The sequence below is a fragment of the Theropithecus gelada genome, chromosome 16, assembly GCF_003255815.1.
Source record: "Theropithecus gelada isolate Dixy chromosome 16, Tgel_1.0, whole genome shotgun sequence".
Taxonomy (NCBI): domain Eukaryota; kingdom Metazoa; phylum Chordata; class Mammalia; order Primates; family Cercopithecidae; genus Theropithecus; species Theropithecus gelada.
The window spans coordinates 72,929,402-72,950,720 of NC_037684.1; positions in this window are offsets into that span (position 1 = coordinate 72,929,402).

Sequence of the window (21,319 nt, forward strand, 5' to 3'; positions counted from 1 at the left end):
AAAGGAAAAAAAGAAAAGAAAAAGGCCTGCTGTGATGGTCTCTGAAATGCTTTTGAGGTCTTTCTCCCATTGCCTTGGCTGTTAGCACTTGGCTCCTTTATACTTAGGCAAAAACATCCAGTGTGTGGTTGCTCCACAGGCTGATTGAATTATTCTGCTAAAAATGGTCTTTTCTACCACATGGCCAGGCTGCAAATTTTCCAAACTTTTATGCTCTGCTTCCCTTTTGAATGTAAATTCCAGTTTTAAGTCAAGGATCTAGAACTAGAAATACCATTTAACTCAGCAATTCTATTACTGGGCATATACCCAGAGGATTATAAATCATTCTGCTATAGAGACTCATGCACATGTATGTTTACTGCAGCACTATTCACAATAGCAAAGACTTGGAACCAACCCAAATGTCCATCAATAATAGACTGGATAAAGAAAATGTGGCACGTATATACCATGGAATACTATGCAGTCATAAAAAAGGATGAGTTCATGTCCTTTGCAGGGACGTAGATGAAGCTGGAAACCATCATTCTCAGCAAATTATCACAAGAGCAGAAAACCAAATACCACATGTTTTCACTCATAAGTAGCGGTTGAACAATGAGAACACAAGGACACAGGGAGGAGAACATCACGCACTGGGGCCTGTTGGGTGGCAGGGGGCTAGGGGAGGGATAACGTTAGGAGAAATAACTAATGTAGGTAACGGGTTGATGGGTGCAGCAAATCACCATGGCATGTGTATACCTAATGTAACAAAACTGCACATTCTGCACATGTACCCGGAACTTAAAATATAATAATTAAAAAAAAAAGAATAAAAAAAGATAATTATAAAAAAAATCATTTTTCTCATGCCTGGCTTTATACAAGGTAAGTCCCTCACCAATGAACCTGGCTATATATTCCGGAAGTTTCTCTAACCTCCTTAGGGATGCATCTTCTCTGGACGTGTACACGTAATTTTCCAATGAGGGATGTTTGCTTGTTTCTTTTTCAGAAGCTCAAAATCTCTTACTCCTTCTGGTGTCTGTATGCAGTCCCGCAGGTCTTCTGGTGCTGCAACAGGCTGCTGAGATCTCCTTTATTCTCAGCAGCCCGTACTTATTCAAAGTAGATGGATTCCCGTTTAGCACTCCAAGTCATGCAAGACAGAAATCAGGCACTCAGGTAGCACTCTGAAAAGCCACATTGTCAAACTTCTGTTCCCCTCTTCTCTTCTACTCCCAAGGGAGAAGCCAATAGTTAAACATTTTCTCCTGGTTACACCGAACAGTGCCCACTTGGGAAAAGGGCTGAAATTCAACAGCTTTTCTAACCCATTTCGTGGCAGCTGTTTTTGGTTTTGCACTTGCCTGGGGTACTGATGGCTTCTGGAGTTTTCATAAAGCCTTTTAGGTTGCAGTCAAGATGTCAGCCAGGGAGGGCTATCGTCATCTGACAGTTTGGCTGGGGCTGGAAGGTCCACTTCCAAAATGACTCAGTCACATGGTTGTTAGCTAAAAGCCTCTCAGTTCCTTGCTACATGGACCTCCTCACAAAGTTGCTTCAAAGTAGCAGTTGGCTTTTCCTAGAGCAGTTGGTTCCAGAGGAAGGTGGGAGGGGAAAATTGTAGTGCCTTTCCTTACCTCATCTCCTAAGTCACAAACTGTCACATCCACTTTTTTCTACTCATTAGAAATGTGCTGTAAATCTAGGCCATATTCAAGGGGAGAAGATTTAGGCTGTACCTCTTAAAGGAAAAAAATTCAATAAGGGTTAACACATTTTAAAATATACATAACAGTCACCACAAATATTAAACTTTAGTCAAAAACATGTTCCAATTTACTCTATCCTTATATATTATCAAATGATTTACAAATCAAGAGAATGTCCAAATGCACTGGATTTAATATAGGCATGTGTTTTGTTACTTTAACATTTATAAAGATAATCTAAAATGTGTACTTAAAAAATTAGGCAGTCTTTGGATTCCTGTCTTCTTTCTAGTTTTCTCTGTGTCTGAAGAAAACAACAGTTTATAATTTTAATTAAAGCTGGTAATTAATAAAAATAATAAGACTATAGTTGATATAATAATTCAACCTGAGGCCCACATTAAAAAAAAACTAATTATAAATAAAAATATAAAGACTACAGTTGGTATAATAATTAGAAAACATTAATATGTATACTAGCAAAGATAATGGTAAGGGAAGTTAATTTACTAAAAACGGTAATTTACATAAAAAGGTACATGTAACATGTACTTTAAATTCAAGTATGATTAATTATATCTTAAAATTAAGGTTTTAATTTCATTATGCATTTACATACTTATCAACTTATGCATGTCTAAACATATAAAAATATACTACCACTAATTGTTAAAGTTTGTATAAGTTAAAGAAGAAATATTATGTTATACTCAATATTAGTGGACTTGCCCATCTTTTAAAAAAGCTTATGAATACAATATAAATTGTTATATGGATTACAAAGAGTGAAATTATACTTTGAATTTTCTTTTATATTGTGACGAAATGATTCTGTGCTCAGCTAACAGATATTCCCTTTTAACAACAAAATAGTGTGGAAACTCTGTATTTCTGGTAAACTCTTGAAAGTTTTTGAATTTTTAAACAATATTCTAAGGTGAGTATTTAAAGATCATGGTTACCGATTATTTTAAAATATTGTTCAGAATAATAATATTTTGTTTATGCAACCATGACTTACATTCATGTCTTGCTTCATTGAATTACTATTCTTGATGTTGTCTTTGCAGTATCTGGCCCTAAATATGCAATAATAAAATTGCCCAACTGTCTTTTATGCCTATACTATCACAGGATTTCCAAGAATAACTACCAGATGACACAAAATTGTGCTCTTTGACTTATAAGTAGAAGAAGAAAATAATGAGGCTTCTTTTGGCAACCTCCAAATTTAATTAACTCAAAAATTGTTGTGAAAACTTTTATAAAATTTAAGACAGATCCCAGAGAAGAACATCAAGCTCATTTCATTTTATACCTGTGTTCTACCAGACTTCAAAAAATAAATCATATGTCACTTAAAATTTTAAGAGCAAAGAAAAAGATGAAACATTTAAGAACTCATATAGGGAGGCTAACATGATCATGACTGAAAACAAAGTAAATACTGAAAAAAGTCAATGTCTTTCCTTGATATATGCTATATACAAACAGAAAAAAGAAAACTGGATTACAATCACAATGGGTAAAATAGCTATTGAATTTACAGAAATGCAGTAAGAAATGTATAAGATACACTTGAAGCAGTCAAGAAAACTTTCAGAGAGTCTAAATCTAAACCTAAATCCTGAATTAGAAAACTTAAAAAAAGAGATGACCTTTGTCCCAAAATTTATAACTAAAAAGACTGAAATTTTAATCAGATGGCAATTTGTGTGTGATTTGATAAACTATTTCAAAGTTTATATAAAAAATAAGTACATGCAAAAATAGCTACTTTTGGCCAAAAGAAAAGAAAGAGAAAAATAGGGAGTAGAGGTCTGCTTCTACTGGTTATAAGAGGATATTATAATCCTAGAGTACTGTGCTGATACAAAACACATTCATGGCAGTAGTGTGACAGTCAGACATGACTTATAGATAAGAATTTCAAAGATGACAAATGGAGCATTTGAAACCAGTAGAGGAGAATGAAATTGTTTTGAGAAAGTTGGGTATGTGGAACTTGAGAAAACCTATAATAAATGTCAACTAACACAAAGACTTTGATGTAAAAATAAAATCATTTCTATAAGAAAGTAATTCTTTATATCCTTGCAGTAAGTAATGCCTTTGACTTATGACATGAAATACAAATATCATGAAGTTAAAAATGAACAAATTTTGCTACCTAAAAAGTAAAACCTCCCTTTTAAGCAAAATATTGATAAATAATGTTAAAAGGCAACTGACAGACTGGAAGGAATTATTTGCAATGTATGTAAAACAAAAAGATAACATTTAGAATATATGTAGTTCATTCAAATTACTAAGAACTTATAAAATACAGTGGGGAAATGGGCAAGAATATAAATAGGAACTGTACAAAAGAAAAAGCACAAATCATGTATTTACAAATGAAAATGTGCTTCATCTGTCTAATGGCCAAAATGTGTGTTGTAATATAACACAGAATTGCCCCATCTCATTGGTATAATTTTAAAAATACATATCCAATACAGAAATTTATATGCCACTTCAGCATTTTTATGATTAATTGATAACAGTTTTGTTATTCTAAAAAAAAAACAAAAATAAGTTAAAAATGGAATAAGAAAAAATATTATAAATATTTGTATGACATGGGTAGGAGAAACCTAAATAAGATCCCAAAGGCAGAAGTTTAAAGGGAAGACTAATCGGTTTATCCATATGAGAATTTTAAAATATTCTGTACGTTAAAAGGAATACTTGATTAGGAAGTGGAGAAAGATGGCAGAAGAGAAAGTACCACTGATGGTAACCCCTAAGCAATGACATCAAGTTAACAACTATCTACACAGAAAAAAATATACCTTTATAAGAACCAAAAACCAGGTGCCAAAACTGCCTCAAAGGGGTGGAGCACCAAGAGAGCTCTTGGGGTCCCGGATTCCAGGACTTGACCCTTGGATGCCATTTCTGGACCTCCCTGGGCCAGAGGGAGCCCACTGCCCTGAAGCATGAATCCCAGGCCAGGCAGCCTTCACCACAAGCTGACTTAAGAGACCTTTGACCTTAAGGAAGCATCAGTTTCTGGCAGTACTTCTCATGGCTGGGGCGGTGGTGGCTACAGCATGAGGCTCCTCTGCCTTTGGAAAGGGGAGAGAAGAGCAGGAAGGACTGTGTCTTGTGGTGTGAGGGCCAGCTCAGCCACAATACAAAAGAATAGCAGGTAGACTTCTAACTAAGGTTTTGACTCCAGTCCCTGACACCCAGACAACACTTCTGGATCCACCCAGGGACCAGGAGAACTTGCCACCTGGAAGGGAAGGACACAGGCCTGGATGGCTTTGCCACCTGCTGACTGTAGAGCCCCCAGGCCTTGAGCAAACATAGGCAGTAGTCAAGGAGTGGTTAAGACAGGCCTTGGGCAAGACCCAGCACTGTGCTGGCTTCAGGTCTGACCCAATGCAGTCACAGTGGTGTTGGCCACAGGGCTGCTTCTGTCACTCTACCCCTAGGCTTTAGGTGGCTCAGAAAAGAGACCATGACTCTTTATGTTTGGAAAGAAGTAAGGGAACAGAATCAGAGTCTCTGCTTGGCAATCAAGAGAATTCTTCTGGATCCTTCCCAAGACCATCAAGGTAATACCTGTACAAGTCTACATGAACCCAAAACATTACTGGGCTTGGGGTGTCTCCTAAAGATTGTTACACCCAAGTCATTTCAAATATATGAAAAGCCTTCCCAAGAAGGATGGCTACAAATAAGCCCAGATAGTGAAGATTACAATAAATACCAAACTCCTCAATGCCCAGACAGAGATGAACATCTGTGAGTAAGAAGATCATGCAGGAAAACATGACCTCACCAAATGAACTAAATAAGGCACTGGAGACTCATTCGGGAGAAATAGAGATATGTGACCTTTCAGACACAGAATTCAAAATAGCTGTGTTGAGGAAACTCAAAGAAACAAGATAACACAGAGAAGAAATTCAGAATTCTACTGGATAAATTTAACAAAGAGATTGAAATAATATTTAAAAATCAAGCACGAATTCCAGAGCTGAAAAATACAACTGACATGCTGGAGAATGCATCAAAGTCCTTTAATAGCAGAATGGATCAAGCAGAAGAATTAGTGAGCATGAAGACAACTTATTTGACAATACAGTCAGAGGAAACAAAAGAAAAAAAAACAATAAAGTATGTCTACAGGATCTACAAAATAGCCCCAAATAAGACATATTGGCCTTAAAGAGAAGGTAGAGAACAAGAATGGGGTAGAACATTTATTCACAGGGGTGACAACAGAGAACTTCTCCAACCTAGAGAAAGATATCACATCCAAGTACAAGCAGGCTATACAACACCAAGCAGATTTAACCCAAAAAAAAGAGTATCTCAAGGCATTTAATAATCAAACTCCTGAAGATCAAGGATAAAGAAAGGATCCTAAAAGAAGCAAGAGAAAAGAAACAACATGCAATGAAGCTCCAAAAGGTCTGGAAAAACTCAGAATAGTATGACACTGTATTGTGGTGTATAAACTAGTCTTATAAATAGAAAGACTAAATAATGAACCAATCAAAATAATAACCACAACAGGTTTTCAAGACATAGTCAGTACAGTAAGATATAAATAGAAACAACAAAGTTAGAAAGCATGAGGACAAAGTTAAGGCAATTGCTATAGAAATTTTAAATATATACACACCCAACATGGGAGCACTCACATATATAGAGGGAATATTATCAGAGCTAAAGAGAGAGATGGGCCCCAATACAATAATAGCTGGAGGATTCAACACCCCATGTTCAGCACTGGATAGCTCTTCCAGACAGAAGAACAGCACAGAAACATTAAACTGAAACCGCACTATAGAACAAATGAGTCCAACAGATATTTACAGAACATTTCACCCAAGAACTGCAGAATACACACACTTTACCTCAGCACATGGATAGATCATATGTTAGGTCACAAACAAGTCTTAGAACATACAAAAAATTGAAATAATATCAAGCACTTTCTTTGACCACAATGGAATAAAAGTAGAAATCTATAGCGAGAGGAATTTTGGAAACTACACAAATACACGGAAATTAAACAATCTAATGATGCATCTTTATAAACTGGAAACGCAATAGTAAACCAAACCAAAATAGTAGAAGAAATAATAAAGATCAGAGCAGAAATAAATGAAATTGAAATGAAAAATAACATACAAAAGATCAATGCAACAAAAGCTGGTTTTTTGAAAAGTTAAACAAAATTGACAAATTTTAGCCAGACTAAGAAAAAAAGAGAGAGGATCTAAATAAATAGAAATGAAAAGAAGACACTGTAACTGATACTGTGGAAATTCAAGGATCATTAGTGGCTACTCTGAGAAACTATATGCCAATAAATTGGAACATCTAGAAGAAATGGACAAATTCCCAGGCACATACAACCTGACAGGATTGAATCAGGATGAAATCCAAAAGCTGGACAAACCAATAACAAATAATGAGATTGAAGCCAAAATAAAAAGTCTTCCAGTAAAGAAAAGCCCAGGACCTGATAAATTCACTGCTGAATTCTACCCAACATTTAAAAAAGAACTAACACCAATCCTCCTCATACTGTTTCAAAAAACAGAGAAGGAAAGGATAATTTCCAAACTCATTCTAGGAGGCCAGTACTACTCTGATATCAAAACCAGACAAAGACACATCTAAAAAAGAAAAACTACAGGACAACTTCTCTGGTGAATATTGATGCAAAAATCCTCAACAAAATACTAGCAAACCAAATTCTACAATACATTAGAAAGATCATCCATCATGACCAAGTGGGATTTATCCCTGAGATGCAAGGATGTTTCAACATATGCAAATCAATCAACATGACACATCTTATCAACAGAATGAAGAATAAAACCATATAATAATTTCAATGGACAGTGAAAAATAATTTGGTAAAATTCAACATCCCTTTATAATAAACAAAAAACTTGATATAGAAAGAGTGTATCTCAGCATAATGAAAGTCATGTAAGACAGATCCACAGCTGGTATCATACTGAATGGAGAAAAACTGAAAAAGCCTTTCTTCTAAGATCTGGAACACAACAAAGATGCACGCTGTCACCACTGTTATTCAACCTGGTACTGGAAGTCCTAGCTAAAGTAATTAGACAAGAGAAAATTAAAAAGAGCATCCAAATTGGAAAGAAAGAAGTCAAATGATCCTTTTTTGCTGATAATATGATCTTATATTAGAAAAACCTAAAGTCTTCACAAGAAAACTGTTAGAACTGATAAACAAATTCAGTAAAGTTGCAGAATACAAAATCAACATACAAAAATCAGTAGCATTGGTATATGCCAACAGTCAGTGAACAATCTGAAAAAGAAATAAAAAAAAGTAACCCCATTTACAACAGCCACATAGGATAGTAAATACCCGGGAATTAATTTAATCAGAAGAAGTGAAAGATCTCTATAAGGAAACTTTATAAAACAATGATGAAGGAAACTGAAGAGGACACCAAATAATGGAAAAGTATTCCATGTTCATGGACTGGATGAATCAATATTGTTAAAACATCCATTCTACATATTCAATGCAATCCCTCTCAAAATACCAGTGACATTCTTCACAAAAATAGAAAAAGTAATCCTAAAATTTATGAGTAACCACAAAAGACTCAGAATAGCTGGAACTATGCAAAACAAAAGGGGCAAAACTGGAGGAATCACATTCCTTGGCTTCAAATACTACTACAGAGTTAGAATAACCAAAACAGCATGGTACTGGCATAAAAACAGACACACAGGCCAATAAAACAGAATAGAGAGCCAAGAAACAAATCCACACACCTACAGTGAATTCATTTTTGACAAAGATGCCAAGAATGTACACTGGGGAAAAGACAATCTCTTCAAATAAATGGTGCTGAGAAAACTGGATATCCATAAGCAAAAGAATGAAACCGGACCCCTATCTATCACCATCTACAAAAATCAAATGAAAATAAATTAAAGACTTAAATCTAATATCAAAAACTATGAAACTACTACAAGAAAGTGTTGGGGAAAATCTCCAAACATTGGCCTGGGAAAAGATTTCTTGAGCAATACCCCCACAGGCACAGACAACCAAAGTAAACATGGACAAGTGGGATCACATTAAGTTAGGAAGCTTCTGCAGAGCAAAGGACAAAATCAACAAAGTGAAGAGATAACCCACAGAATGGGAGGAAATATTTGCAAACTATCCCTCTCACAAGGGATTAATAACAGAATATATAAGGAGCTCAAACAATTCTATAGAAAACAATTTAATAAGACTGGCAATAATAAATACTGGTGAGGATGTGGAGAAAAGGAAATCCTTGTACATGGTTGGTGGCAATATAAATTAGGGCAACCACTATGGAGAACAGTTCCTGAAAAAACTAAAAACTGAGCTACCACATAATCCAGCAATCCCACTGCTGGGTATATACCTAAAAGAAATGAAATCAATATATCAAGGGGATATCTGCACTCCTATGTTTGCTTCAGCGATGTTTACAATAGCTAGGATTTAGAAGCAATCTAAGTGTCCATCAGAGGACAAATAGATAAAGACAATGTGATACATACACAAAATGGAGTATGATTCAGTCATAAAAAAGAATGAGATCCAGTCATTTGCAACAACACAGATGGAAATGGAGATCATAAAGTTAAGTGAAACAAGCCAGGCACAGAAAGACAAACATCATGTGTTCTCACTTATGTGTGGGATCTAAAACTCAAATCAATTGAATTCATGGACATAGAGAGTAGAAGGATGGTTATCAGAGGCTGGGAAGGATAGAGCAGGGTGAGGGGAGGTGGGGATGGTTAATGGATATTAAAAAATAGAAAGAACACATAAGACCTACTATTTGATAGCACAATAAGGTGAGACTATAGTCAATAATAATTGCATATTTTAAAATAACTTTAAAAATGTAATTGGATTGTTTGTAACTCAAAGGATTAATGCTAGAGGAGATGGATGCCCCATTCTTCATTATGTGCTTATTTCACATTACATACCTATATCAAAACACCTCAGGTATCCCATAAATATACACACTTATGCACTTGCTATGTACCCACAGAAATTTTAAAAAAAGAAAAACTCACAAAACAATTAGAAGGCAAAGAAAAATCAAGAAAAAATGATTTCAAAATTAATGCCACACCATAGTTCCCTGTGGTTGAGATTATTCTTAGTTCTACCATGAAATCTAAATATATCCTTGGGCCTCTGGACTAATACGAGCTTAGTACACCATAGAAAATTCAAGACTAGTAAATGCCAAACTTACAAAACTGAAGGATATTATCACATAGGGCTCTCATGAAGTTTGCTAAGATTTAATGTAGTACCTGTCACAGAGTGAGCCTTTATGTTGTTGAATGTGGTGTAGCATAGTACTAAAGAACTTTAAAATTAGGACCTGCTTTTAAGGGCTTTGCCATTGTTTCTCCTCTCATTTAATTTAAAAATCTGCACGCTTACTTTAACTGTGTAATTATTCACCACCATATTTGTCTTGTAACACTAGTCAATCAACAATAAGGGATGAGAATCCCTGCTAATTAAACAGATTCCCCTCCTTTCTGGGGGAACCCAATTGACTAAATTATTCATATAATCTTTTGTATTTAGGAATAATTTCTACTACAAATTTATTCTCAGTGGAATTTTGCATTCTGCAAACGAGGAATCAACAATGACCATAATAATTGGAGAGTGTGAAATTTAACAAACCTTCCTTTGTGATCAGTGAAGGGTTTTTTAAAATTTTACTTAAACATTTTAGATTTAGCCTTCAGCAATAAAAGTAGTTAACATCGGGAATGTTTACTAACACATGCACATGCACACACACGTTATATGTATATTAAATTATATGTATATATATAAAACAAACATTAGCATTCTAAACTAACAAGTCATGTCCATAAAGAAATGTTACTTTAGCATGCCAATTTAATAGTGATCAAAATTGCCTGAAATTTTCAGGAGAAAAAAATATCTATATAAATAAAACTTTGGGGAATTTTTTTTTAAAATTATACTTTAAGTTCTAGGGTACATGTGCACAACATGCAGATTTGATCCATAGGTATACAAGTGCCATGTTGGTTTGCTGCACTCATCAACTCATCATTTACATTAGGTATTTCTCCTAATGCTATCCCTCCCCCAGCCCCCGACCCCCTGACAAGCCCGGTGTGTGATGTTCCCCACCCTGTGTCCAAGTGATCTCATTGTTCAATTCCCACCTATGAATGAGAACATGCAGTGTCTGGTTTTCTGTCCTTGTGATAGTTTGCTCAGAATGATGGTTTCCAGCTTCATCCATGTCTCTGCAAAGGACATAAACGCATCCTTTTTTATGGCTGCGTAGTATTCCATGGTATATATGTGCCACATTTTCTTAATCCAGTCTATCATTGATGGACATTTGGGTTGGTTCCAAGTATTTGCTATTGTGAATAATGCTGCAAATAACATATGTGTGTGTGTGTCATTATAGCAGCATGATTTACAACCCTTTGGGTATATACCCAGTAATGGGATGGCTGGATCAAATGTTGTTTCTAGTTCTAGATCCTTGAGGAATCGCCACACTGTCTTCCACAATGGTTGAACTAGTTTACAGTCCCACCAACAGTGTAAAAGTGTTCCTGTTTCTGCACATCCTCTCCAGCACCTGTTGTTTCCTGACTTTTTAATGATTGCCATTCTAACTGGTGTGAGATGGTATCTCGTTGTGGCTTTGATTTGCATTTCTCTGATGGCCAGTGATGATGAGCATATTTTCATGTGTCTGTTGGCTACATAAATGTCTTCTTTGGAGCAGTGTCTGTTCATATGCTTTGCCCACTTTTTGATGGGGTTGTTTTTTTCTTGTAAATTTATTTGAGTTCTTTGTAGATTCTGTATATTAGCCCTTTGTCAGACGAGTAGATTGCAAAAATTTTCTCCCATTCCGTAGGTTGCCTGTTCACTCTGATGATAGTTTCTTTTGCTGTGCATTAGTTCTTTAGTTTAATTAGGTTCCATTTGTCAATTTTGGCTTTTGTTGCCATTGCTTTTGGTGTTTTAGACATGAAATCCTTGCCTATGCCTATGTCCTGAATGGTATTGCCTAGGTTTTCTTCTAGGATTTTTATGGTTTTAGGTCTACCATTTAAGTCTTTAATCCATCTTGAATTAATTTTTGTCTAAGGTGTAAGGAAGGGATCCAGTTTCAGCCTTCTACATGTGGCTAGTCAGTTTTCCCAGCACCATTTATGAAATAGGGAATCCTTTCCCTATTTCTTGTTTTTGTCAGGTTTGTCAAAGATCAGATGGTTGTAGATGTGTGGTGTTACGTCTGAGGCCTCTGTTCTGTTCCATTGGTCTATATCTCTGTTTTGGTACCAGTACCATGCTGTTTTGGTTGCTGTAGCCTTATAGTATAGTTTGAAGTCAGGTAGCGTGATGCCTCCAGCTTTGTTCTTTTAGCTTAAGATTGTCTTCACATTGTGGGCTCTATTTTGGTTCCATATGGACTTTAAAGTAGTTTTTCCAATTCTGTGAAGTGGTAGCTTGATAGGGATGGCCTTGAATGTATAACTTACTTTGGGCAGCATGGCCATTTTCACGATCTTGATTCTTCGTATGCATGAGCATGGAATGTTCTTCCATTTGTTTGTGTCCTCTTTTATTTTGTTGAGCAGTGGTTTGTAGTTCTACTTGAAGAGGTCCTTCACATCCCTTGTAAGTTGGATTCCTAGGTATTTTATTCTCTTTGTAGCAATTGTGAATGGGAGTTCACTCATGATTTGGCTCTCTGTTAACAGTGTATAGGAATGTTTGTGATTTTTGCACACTGATTTTGTATCCTGAGACTTTGGTGAAGTTGCTTATCAGCTTAAGGAGATTATGGGCTGACATGATGGGGTTTTCTAAATATACAATCATGTCATCTGCAAACAGGGGCAATTGGACTTCCTCATTTCCTAACTGAATACCCTTTATTTCTTTCTCTTGCCTGATTGCCCTCGCCAGAACTTCCAACACCATGTTGAATAGGAGTGGTGAGAGAGGGCATCCTTGTCTTGTGCTGGTTTTCAAAGGGAATGCTTCCAGTTTTTGCCCATTCAGTATGATATTGGCTGTGGGTTTGTCATAAATAGTTCTTATTATTTTGAGATATGTCCCATCAATACCTAATTTTTTGAGAGTTTTTAGTATGAAGGACTGTTAAGTGTTGTCAAAGGCCTTTTCTGCATCGATTTGAGATAATCATGTGGTTTCTGTCTTTGGTTCTGTTTATATGATGGATTACATTTATTGATTTGCATATGTTGAACCAGCCCTGCATCCCAGGGATAAAGCCAACTTGATCATGGTGGATAAGAGCTTTTTGATGTGCTGTTGGATTAGGTTTGCCAGTATTTTACTGAGGATTTTTGCATCAATATTTATCAGGGATATTGGTCTAAAATGCTCTTTTTTTGTTGTGTCTCTGTCAGGCTTTGGTATCAGGATGATGTTGGCCTCATAAAATGAGTTAGGGAGAATTCCTTCTTTTTCTATTGATTGGAATAGTTTCAGAAGGAATGGTAACAGCTCCTCTCTGTGCCTCTGGTAGAATTCGGCTGTGAATGTCTGGTCCTGGACTTTTTTTTGGTTGGTAGGCTGTTAATTATTGCCTCAATTTCAGGGCCTGTTGTTGTTCTATTCAGAGATTCAACTTCTTCCTGGTTTAGTCCTTGGAGAGTGTATGTGTCCAGGAATTTATCCATTTCTTCTAGATTTTCTAGTTTATTTGCATAGAGGTGTTTATAGTATTCTCTGATGGTAGTATTTCTATGGGATCAGTGGTGATATCTCTTTATCATTTTTTATTGCATCTATTTGACTCTTCTCTCTTTTCTTCTTCATTAGTCCTCCTAGTGGTCTATCAATTAATTTTGTTGATCTTTTCAAAAAACCAGCTCCTGGATTCACTGATTTTTTGAAGAGTTTTTTGTGTCTCTATCTCTTTCAATTCTACTCTGATCTTAGTTATTTCTTGCCTTCTGCTAGCTTTTGAATTTGTTTGCTCTTGCTTCTCTAGTTCTTTTAATTGTGATGTTAGAGTGTGGATTTTAGATCATTCGTGCTTTCTCTTGTGGGCATTTACTGCTATAAATTTCCCTGTACACACTGCTTTAAATGTGTCCCAGAGATTCTGGTACGTTGTGTCTTTGTTCTCATTGGTTTCAAAGAACATCTTTATTTCTGCCTTCATTTCATTATTTATCCAGTAGTCATTCAGAAGCAGGATGTTCAGTTTCCATGTAGTTGTGTGGTTTGGAATGAGTTTCTTAATCCCAAGTTCTAAGTTGATTGCACTGTGGTCTGAAAGACAGTTAGTTGTTATTTCCATTCTTTGACATTTGCAGAGGAGTGCTTTACTTCCAATTATGTGGTCAATTTTAGAATAAGTGTGATGTGGTGCTGAGAAGAATGTATATTCTGTTGATTTAGGGTGGAGAGTTCTGCAGATATCTATTAGGTCTGCTTGGTGCACAGCTGAGTTCAGGTCCTAGATATCCTTGTTAACCTTCTTTCTCATTGATCTAATACTGACAGTGGGATGTTAAAGCCTCCCATTATTATTGTGTGGGAGTCTACGTCTCTTTGTAGGTCTCTAAGGACTTGCTTTATGAATCTGGATGCTCCTGTGTTGGGTGCATATATATTTAGGACAGTTAGCTCTTCTTGTTGAATTTATCCCTTTACCATTATGTAATGGACTTCTTTGTCTCTTTTGATCTTTGTTGGCTTAAAGTCTGTTTTATCAGAGACTAGGATTGCAGCCCCTGCTTTTTTTGTTTGTTTGTTTTCCATTTGCTTGGTAGATCTTCCTCCATTTCTTTATTTTGAGTTTATGTGCATCTTTGCACTGAGATGGGTCTCCTGAATACAGCACACTGATGGGTCTTGACTCTTTATGCAATTTACCAGTCTGTGTCTTTTAATTGGGGCATTTAGCCCATTTACATTTAAGGTTAATATTGTTATGTGTGAATTTGATCCTGTCATTATGATGTTCACTGATTATTTTGCCCTTTAATCGATGGAGTTTCTTCCCAGCATCAATAGTCTTTACAATTCGGCATGTTTTTGCAGTGGCTGGTACCAATTGTTTCTTTCCATGTTTAGTGCTTCCTTCAGGAGCTCTTGTAAGGCAGGCCTGGTGGTAACAAAATCTCTCCACATTTGCTTGTCTGTAAAGGATTTTATTTCTCCTTCGCTTAGGAAGCTTAGTTTGGCTGGATATGAAATTCTGGGTAGAAAATTCTCTTATTTATGAATGTTGAATATTGGCCCCCACTCTCTTTTGGCTTGTAGAGTTTCTGCCGAGAGATCCACTGTTAGTCTGATGGGCTTCCCTTTGTGGGTAACTTGACCTTTCTTTCTGGCTGCCCTTAACACTTTTTCCTCCATTTCAAGCTTGGTGAATCTGACAATTACGTGTCTTGGAGTTGCTCTTCTCGAAGAGTATCTTTGTGGTGTTCTCTGTATTTCCTGAATTTGAATGTTCGCCTGCCTTGCTAGGTTGGGGACGTTCTCCGGGATAATATCCTGAAGAGTGTTTTCCAACTTGGTTCCATTCTCCCCATCACTTTCAGGCACACCAGTCAGACATAGATTTGGTCTTTTCACATAGTCCCATGTTTCTTGGAGGCTTTGTTTGTTTCTTGTTACTCTTTTGTCTCTAACCTTTTATTCTTGACTTATTTCATTAATTTGATCTTCATTTACTGATACCCCTTCTTCCATTTGATCAAATCAGCTACTGAAGCTTGTGCATGCATTGCAAAGTTCTCGTGCCATGGTTTTCAGCTCCGTCAGGTCATTTAAGGTCTTCTCTACATTGTTTATTCTAGTTAGTCATTTGTCTAAAGTTTTTTCAAGGTTTTTAGCTTCCTTGTGATGGGTTCAGACATCCTTCTTTAGTTCGGATAAGTTTGTTATTATCTACCTTCTGAAGCCTACTTCTGTTAACTTGTCAAAGTCATTCTCCATCCAGCTTTGTTCCGTTGCTGGTGAGGAGTGGTGATTCTTGGAGAAGAGGTGCTCTGATTTTTAGAATTTTTAGCTTTTCTGCTCTGGTTTCTCCCCATCTTTGTGGTTTTATCTACCTTTGGTCTTTGATGTTGTTGATCTACAGATGGGGTTTTGGTGTAGATGATCTTTTTGTTGATGTTGATGCTATTCCTTTCTGTTTGTTAGTTTTCCTTCTAACAGTCAGGTCCCTGAGCTGCAGGTCTGTTGGAATTTGCTGGAGTTCTACTCCAGACCCTGCTTGCCTGGGTCTCACCAGCAGAGGCTGCGGAACAGCAAATATTGCAGAAGAGCAAATAGTGCTGCCTGATCTTTCCTCTGGAAGCTTCATCCCAGAGGGGCAGTTGCCTATATGAGGTGTCTTTCAGTCCCTACTGGGAGGTGTCTCCCAGAGAGGCTACACGAGGGTCAGGGACCCAGTTGAGGAGGCAGTGTGTTTGTTCTCAGAGCTCCAATGCTGTCCTGGGAGAACCACTGCTCTCTTCAGAGCTGTCAGACAGGGACATTTATGTCTGCAGAAGTTTTCTGCTGCCTTTTGTTCAGCTATGCCTTGCCCACCAAGGTGGAGTCTAGAGGCAGTAGGCCTTGTTGAGTTGCAGTGGGCTTCACCCAGTTCGACCTTCCCAGCTGCTTTGTTTACCTACTCAAGCCTCAGCAATGGCGAACGCCCCTCTCCTAGCCAGGCTGCCACCTGGCAGATCAATCTCAGACAGCTGCACTAGCAGTGAGCATGGCTCCATGGGCATGGGACTCACTGAGCCAGGCATGGGAGAGAATTGCCTTGTCTCCTGGTTGCTAAGACCTTGGGAAAAGCCCAGTATTTGGGTGGGAGTGACCCATTTTTCCAGGTAGTCTGTCACAGCTCCCCTTGGCTAGGAAAGGGAAATCCCCCGATCCCTTTCACTTCCTGGGTGAGGCGACACTCCACCCTGCTTCAGCTCACCCTCCGTAGGCTGCACCCACTGTTCAACCAGTCCCAGTGAGATGAACCAGGTACCTCAGTTGGAAATGCAGAAATCACACATCTTCTGCGTCGATCACGCTGGGAGCTGCAGACCAGAGCTGTTCCTACTTGGCCATCTTTTGGGAAGTTTAAGACAAGTTTGACTGCATCTTGTGTATAATCTTGTACCTCTCTTTTCACACCAACTTAGCATGATGCATGCATTTTTTTAAAGAATGTTTTAGGTGAACTGTTGCCATTTCTCCCCTCTCTCAAGTCTTATTTGATTGTTCTTCCAGAAACAATTTTCAAATTTGCAGAGTTACATCTGGAACAAGGAGTTTGATTGGAATAATTTAAACCTGTAGAACACGAAAGGGCTTATTCTGAATTGTCATAGCTGATATTGAATCTATGCCTAATGATGTGAGTGATGTGGATATTGTAATGTCTTTGAAGTTTTTATTCATAAACTGGCTAAGGAAGTGATGTACTCATTTGTTGATATCTGAAAGGAAGAATGAATAAAAGCCATTAATAATCTTACAGAAAATTAAATTCATCTTGGAATTCTTTGTGGAAATAAATTCAATAAGGTAGAACTTGGGAAAAGTTTTCCTGTAATTTATTGAAATCAAACTTGACTACAGCTTGTTGAGAATTATTGAGAATCAAGCACATTTCAAGACACTCATGGATTTGGGGGTATTTGAAGAGTAAATACTCCTTTTGTGGTTAAAATATTTTGAAGATGGTCTTTGTTCAGCAGTAACCCAAGATTCAAGGCACTCCAGTTAACTGATGATCCAGTAAGACCACAGTTCCTGTGACAGTGGCAGAAGGTGTCCAGCAAGGAGTTAGCAGCAGCATGGTTGGCTTGTGTTACACTCCCAATGAAGGCAGAAACCAATGGCTAGCACAGAAAATAATTAATTCCTGCCCTCTTGTCACAAAGTAAAATTTTATTTCACCAGCTACTTTTGGGCTTAACAATTTCTCCGACCGAGAGATGTTGAGAGCTTAATGGGGCTCATTGAGCAAGAGTATGGCACTAAGAATTAAACTGATTTTACTCCTTGGAAAGGTATTTCCTGTTGAATGTAATGTCTTTTCCACCTCAGAACGAAAAATGATATTACATTGTAGCCTGGTAATTCAGTATTCTCCATTCTGATTTTTTCAGCAACTGCATTTCTTTCAACTGCTCAGAAGGTGGATTTCTCAGTGAAATAATCACAACAAAACCACCTGCTTACTGTATAATAATAAATGTCACCATTTTAAATCCAAGGTCATAGAGCCTCCTGATGCAGCATATACTCTTTTTGCCTTGAATAGTTTCCTCTTTGCTCTACACATTTGTGGAAGCTGACTTTCTGGAACATCAACTTTGAACACAGCAATAGGGATGGCCACACATATGAAATATCATAACAGAACAGGATTCACCAGTGCATTCTTTTGAAAAAGATAACAGATTAAATTATTTTTCAAACTCATTGATTTCAGCCATTGACAAATCTACAGAACACGATCAGGCAGAATTTCTGTAAACCCTGGCTAAGATTTAGAATGTGGACATGAATTTGACTATGAGAATTATGAATTAATTACTGTAAAAATTCAGGTTGGGGTTGGACATATGATGACAACATCTCAGAGGTGAAGAGGGTCAAAGAGCGTTTCTTTGACGAGTTTCTCTAAAGGTGGCAGTAAAATGAAAGCCTGGCAGTGCTCTACTTTTGTCATATGCCCAGGGAAGGTGAGAGAATCATGGCACCCCGAGACCACTTCCTTAGTAGGCAAGGTCAGCACTTCATCTAGAATGAGTCCTCCTTGCTGGGGGGAAAATATAGCAGGTAAGGAGAGATGTTTGTCACTTGGTGATACCTGTGAGTGAGAATGTCTCAAGCCCTTATGAAGTATGATGCACAAGGTCCATTTCTAAATACTAGAAACATCTTGCTGTGAAAACACTTGATGTCAGGAGTTAAGAACTCTGATGATGCCACACAGGAAATCATGGTGCAATGTGATCACCAATCTTCTTAAATTGCCTTGCAGATGGCTATTACTGTACTGCTGAAGTCTAGTGCCAGTGATTTATGTTTCCCCATTGTGTTATCAGCCCAGTACAAAGTATTGCCACAATTACAGCTAAAGGTGGTAACAGGAAAATTATCTTCTGGGGGGATGCATATTCTTTTAGTCTCAGCTTCCAAAAATTGGTCATCAAGCAGTGTGAGTTTCTGTATTACTATCTCAGCTTTCATCTCCACTTCATTGTAGAGATCTGAGATGTATAGGGTAAACACCTCAGAGTTCTGGTTGCCCTTGTGAAGTTTACTATCATAAACCATTTCAATAAGAAAGTATGCCTAATTTCAGAAATCAATATTGTCCCCTGATCTATATAGAGTTCTGGGTAATTTGTGCCTTTACATTTAATAATAGCTTCTGCTAAGCTTGCAGTGCCCTGTGGGCTTGTATCACTAATATGTGTCATCTGAAATGTGACACATGGCGCTCCAATCAAAGAGGTTCTTGTCATACCTGAGAGAACAAATTCTGGATCGATGTAATTCACATTACCTTTTTTTTTTTTTTAATACTTGAAGTTCTAGGGTACAGGTGTACATGTGCACAACGTGCAGGTTTGTTACATAGGTATACATGTGCCATGTTGGTGTCTGCACCCATTAACTCGTCATTTACATTAGGTATATCTCCTAATGCTATCCCTCCCCCCGCCCCCACCCCATGACAGGCCCCTGTGTGTGATGTTCCCCTTCCTGTGTCCAAGTGTTCTCATTGATCAATTCCCACCCATGAGTGAGAACATGCGATGTTTGGTTTTTTCGTCCTTGTGATAGTTTGCTGAGAATGATGGTTTCCAGCTTCATCCATGTCCCCACAAATGACATGAGCTCATCCTTTTTTATGGCTGCAGAGCATTCCATTGTGTATATGTGCCACATTTTCTTAATCCAGTCTATCATTGACGGACATGGGGATTGGTTCCAAGTCTTTGCTATCGTGAATAGTGCCGCAATAAACATATGTGTGCATGTGTCTTTATAGCGACATGATTTATAATCCTTTGGGTATATACCCAGTAATGGAATGGCTGGGTCAAATGTTATTTCTAGTTCTAGATCCTTGAGGAATCGCCACACTGTCTTCCACAATGGTTGAACTAGTTTACAGTCCCACCAACAGTGTAAAAGTGTTCCTGTTTCTCCACATCCTCTCCAGCACCTGTTGTTTCCTGGCTTTTTAATGATTGCCATTCTAACTGGTGTGAGATGGTATCTCCTTGTGGCTTTGATTTGCATTTCTCTGATGGCCAGTGATGATGAGCATTTTTTCATGTGTCTGTTGGCTGCATAAAAGTCTTCTTTTGAGAAGTGTCTGTTCATATCCTTTGCCCACTTTTTGATGGGGTTGTTTTTTTCTTGTAAATTTATTTGAGTTCTTTGTAGATTCTGTATATTAGCCCTTTGCCAGATGAGTAGATTGCAAAAAATTTCTCCCATTCTGTAGGTTGCCTGTTCACTCTGATGATAGTTTCTTTTGCTGTGCAGAAGCTCTTTAGTTTAATTACATCCCATTTGTCAATTTTGGCTTTTGTTGCCATTGCTTTTGGTGTTTTAGACATGAAGTCCTTGCCCATGCCTATGTCCTGAATGGTATTGCCTAGGTTTTCTTCTAGGATTTTTATGGTTTTAGGTCTAACATTTAAGTCTCTAATCTATCTTGAATTAATTTTTGTCTAAGGTGTAAGGAAGGGATCCAGTTTCAGCATTCCACATATGGCTAGCCGGTTTTCCCAGCACTATTTATTAAATAGGGAATCTTTTCTCCATTTCTTGTTTTTGTCAGGTTTGTCAAAGATCAGATGGTTGTAGATGTGTGGTATTATTTCTAAGGACTCTGTTCTGTTCCATTGGTCTATATCTCTGCTTTGGTACCAGTACCATGCTGTTTTGGTTGCTGTAACCTTGTAGTGTAGTTTGAAGTCAAGTAGTATGGTGCCTCCAGCTTTGTTCTTTTGGCTCAGGATTGTCTTGGCAATGCGGGCTCTTTTTTGGTTCCATATGAACTTTAAAGTAGTTTTTCCAATTCTGTGAAGAAAGTCATTGGTAGCTTGATGGGGATGGCATTGAATCTATAAATTACCTTGGGCAGTATGGCCATTTTCACGATATTGATTCTTCCTATCCATGAGCATGGAATGTTCTTCCATTTGTTTGTGTCCTCTTTTATTTTGTTGAACAGTGGTTTGTAGTTCTACTTGAAGAGGTCCTTCACATCCCTTGTAAGTTGGATTCCTAGGTATTTTATTCTCTTTGTAGCAATTGTGAACGGGAGTTCACTCATGATTTGGCTTTCTGTTAGTCTGTTATTAGTGTATAAGAATGTTTGTGATTTTTGTACATTGGTTTTATATCCTGAGACTTTGCTGAAGTTGCTTATTAGCTTAAGGAGATTTCAGCTGAGACGATGGCGTTTTCTAAATATACAATCATGTCATCTGCAAACAGAGACAATTTGTCTTCCCCTTTTCCTAAT